Below are 4,531 nucleotides of genomic sequence, written 5' to 3' on the forward strand. Positions count from 1 at the left end.
GGTGATTCCGACCTCAGACAGCGCTTCGCTTCTTAAAATGAATTTTCTTCGACGAAACCTAGTATTATTACCACTAGAGTTTAGTTTATTATTCGTCGAGACTAATTAATAGTCTAGTTATTATTATTATTATATAAGCGTCAAAAAATACTTATATAACCCATAATAATAGCCCAACTATTTATTATAAGTTCCTAATAACGTTACTATAATTAAATAAAAGCTATATTAAAAATAGCGTAGGCCTAGCTCACTTACAACGGGTTTTATAGAAAACCAGGATTTGCTTGGAGCAGCGTTTCCGAGTTGAAAAACTCTTCTAGGGAGGTTCCCTAGGCTTTTCGGGGGATTTCGGGGCTAGAGAGATGTTCTAGAGAGAGAGAGAGAGAGTAAAGAGAAGAAAGAATGGGAAAGGTGTGAAGAAAATGAGGGTGGGAGAGGTGGTATTTATAGGGTGAAATGTGGCTGAACTTGGTGCCACATGTCACCAAATGGTGGCAAGCCTTGGGGAGAAAGCAATGGCCAAGATTGTGCCACATCACCCATTTTCGCACAGCACACTTCTGACTTCTAAAATCCGTAACTTTCACATACAACCTCCGCTTTTACCGTTGATTTCCTATTAATGAGATCTTCAACTCTCATTTACGTTGCGTAAGCCAAAAACCGCTCGAACTAAAATTCGAGTTTCGGGCCGTGCACTGCTAAGCCGAATCTTAGAAAAATCATAGCTTCCTCATACGAAGTCAGATTTGGGCGTTCTTTTTATGGATGTTCTCGGTTTAACATATACTACAACTTTGGTTTAGATCACTAAGGCTAAAAATCCCTTCATCATAAATTCACTATTTACGTTTCCCGGTGTCGTTTCGGTTTTGCCGTAAAACTTCGATGGGCTATAACTTCTTCGTTATAACTCGGATTTTGGCGTTCTTTATATCCTCGGAATCCTTGTTTCGACCACTACAACTTTATTTAGAGATATCGGGCTTATCTCACACTTTAATTTTGATGCTTATTTTTATTCTTTATTAAATATATATTTATAATAAAGTAATAAGCACACAAATACACATAATTCACATAGAATTAGAATATTTCATCTTTATTACATCAAAAAGTGTTACAATAGTTGACCTAGACTATTACATCATCTAAAAATGCTTAGCCCCAAAACCCGGGCATTGGAATTCTCTCCCCCTTAGGATGATTCCGTCCCGGAATCATGCATCAGCAAACAGATGAGGGTAGCGACTCATCATGTCACTCTCTGTTTCCCAAGTGAGATTTGGCCCATTCGAATGTTTCCATCGGACTAGCACTAAGTCGACCATCTTGCGTCGTAGCTTCTTAGTCTTACGGTCAACAATTGCCTCGGGCTCTTCGATTAACCTCTTATTCTCATCCATTCATAACTTTGAGATTGGAATTATGTCGGGAGCATCTCCCATGAATTTCCTCAAATAACACACATGGAAGGTGTTATGAATATCATTGAGTTCTTCGGGCAATTCCAGCTTGTGAGCTTGGTTCCCAATCTTCTGAAGAACTTTGTACGGTCCAATAAACCTTAGACTCAACTTTCCTCGTTTCCCGAATCGTATAAGTCCTTTCCACGGTGAGACTTTAAGCAAAACGGAATCCCCAACTTCGAAGGTTATCGCTCGTCTTTTCTTGTCAGCATAGCTCTTCTGACGATCCTGAGCTGCTAACATTCTTTCCCTAATCACCTTCAATTTCTTAGCAGTCTCATGGACTATCTCGGGGCCCATAAACTGCTTCTCTCCAGCTTCAAGCCAACAAGACGGCGTACGACACTTCTGTCCATACAAGGCTTGATAAGGTGTCATCTTGATGCTCGAGTGAAAACTATTGTTGAAGAAAAATTCTACTAGAGGTAAGTGCTCGTCCCAATTCCCTTGGAATTCGAGGGTACATGCTCTCAGCATATCTTCCAACGTCTGAATCGTTCTTTTGCTCTGACCATCGGTTTGTGGATGGTAAGCAGTACTCAAACATAATTTCGTACCCAATTCCTCTTGCAGACTCCTCCAAAACCTCAACGTGAAACGACTATCATGATATGACACAATCGTCAGAGGGACACCGTGAAGTTTTACAATTTCCTTCACGTAAGCATTTGCGAGCTTATCCATAGACCACTTCTCATTGGCGGCTATGAAGTGTGCACTCTTGGTGAAATGATCCACGACTACCCACATCATGTCGTGTCCGTTCTTCGTTCTGGGCAGTTTAGTCACAAAATCCATGGTGATGTCTTCCCATTTACCTATGGGTACAGATAAGGGTTCTAAACTCCCATATGGTTTTTGATGTTGTGCCTTAACTCTTGCACATGTCACGCACTCGGCCACATACATCGCAACATCGAGCTTCATCGCCGGCCACCAATAGTAGGGTTTTAGGTCCCTATACATTTTAGTGCTACCGGGATGAATCGAGTACATGGTCTTGTGTGCTTCTTCCATTAGAAGATCACTTATTCCTCCCGTCTTAGGTACCCAGATTCGATCTTGGAATACCTTCAGTCCTCGACTGTTTGTTCCGAATACTAACGTTTTGCCCAAACGTTCTTCCTTTCGGTCATTCTTCCCTAAAGCTTCTTCTTGAGCTTTCCTGATACTTTCCACAGTCGTCGAGACGACTTCAATTCTTAACGCTCTTGGCCTTGTCCTTTCAAGATTGACTTTCCGACTGAGAGCATCAGCAACAATATTTGCTTTACCCGGGTGGTAAAGTATCTCATAGTCGTAGTCCTTGAGAAGTTCTAGCCAGCATCGTTGCCTCATGTTCAACTCCTTCTGATTAAAAAGATACTGGAGACTCTTATGATCAGTGAAGAGCTTGCACTTCGTGTCATAGAGGTAATGCCTCCATATCTTTAAGGCAAATACTACCGCTGCCAACTCCAGATCATGAGTGGGGTAGTTCTTTTCGTGCTCTTTCAATTGTCGAGATGCGTATGCTATCACCTTTTCTCTTTGGGTCAGAAAACAGCCCAACCCGACTCTAGATGCATCACTATAAACCGCGAAATCTTCGACTCCATCGGTAGAGAAAGTATTGGTGCTTCACATAACTTATTCTTTAGCTTCTCGAATGCCTCATCGTGTTTCCCACTCCATGTATACGTAGCTCCTTTATGGGTCAAAGCTGTTAATGGAGCAGCTATCGAAGAAAAGCCTTGGATAAATCGTCGGTAATATTCGGCTAATCCTAGAAAGCTTCGAATCTCCGTGGGACTCTTCGGAGGTGCTTGCCATGCTTCTCCTGCTTTAACACCTCCAACACTTCTCGTAGGTGCTTGCCATGCTCCTCCTGGCTTTTCGAGTAGATGACAAATGTCGTCGATGAACACTATCACAGATTTATCAAGGAATGGTTTACAAACCCTATTCATCAAATCCATGAATGTTGCGGGAGCATTGGTTAGCCCGAATGACATAACCAAGAACTCGTAGTGTCCATATCTTGTTTTGAATGCAGTCTTCTCAATATCCTGCTCTCTCACCTTCAGCTGATGATATCCTGACCTAAGATCGATCTTTGAGAAGTAGCTCGAACCTTGCTGCTGATCGAATAGGTCATCAATCCTCGGTAATGGATACTTGTTCTTCACTGTTGCCTTATTCAGCTCTCGGTAGTCTATGCACATCCTCATGCTTCCGTCCTTCTTCTTCACGAATAACACCGGAGCTCCCCAGGGTGATGAACTAGGTCGAATGAAACCGCTTTCCAACAGCTCCTGAAGTTGCGTCATGAGCTCCTTCATCTCCGTCGGTGCTAATCGGTAAGGTGCCTTTGCTATTAGTGTTGTTCCTGGTAACAAGTCTATACGAAACTCCACTTGCCTGTCAGGTGGTAATCCAGGAAGATCTTTTGGGAAAGACTACCGGATAATCACACACAACCGGTATATTCTGCACCTCTTTCTTCTCATTCTTAGCATCGATTACGAATGCCAAGTATGATGCACATCCTTTGGTCAAACATTTCCTGGCTTTCATCAGGGAGATAATTCCAGAATCCACTCTGCGTTTGTCCCCGTACACCATAAATGATTCCTTTCCGGGTGGGTTTATCCTAACTATCTTCTTTCGGCATAATATCTCGGCATCGTTGGTGCTAAGCCATTCCATACCCAAAACGATATCGAAACCGTTTAACTCTATGGGTAATAGTTCCTCATGGAATTCGTTTCCGTTTAGGTCAATGACGATGTTCCTAATACGATTACTAACAGGTACGAATTTGCCACTGGCAACTTCTATGATTAGGGCGTTATCAAGTTTTTCTACAGGTAATGCTAATTTCGCACTAAATTTATGCGACACAAAGGAGTAGTTGGCTCCGGAATCAAATAGTATATTTGCAGGTAAACCATTTACAAGAAAGGTACCTGAAGCGACGTCTGCTGCCTCCTTTGCAGGCTCGAGCGTCATCTGGAAGGCTCTTGCCTTCGGCTTCGGTGGTATGTTGGGCCTTCCCGCATCTTTCTTCTTTGGGTAAT

This window comes from Lactuca saligna, chromosome 1 (genome assembly GCF_052625555.1).
Source record: "Lactuca saligna cultivar CGN05327 chromosome 1, ASM5262555v1, whole genome shotgun sequence".
In the NCBI taxonomy this organism is placed as follows: domain Eukaryota; kingdom Viridiplantae; phylum Streptophyta; class Magnoliopsida; order Asterales; family Asteraceae; genus Lactuca; species Lactuca saligna.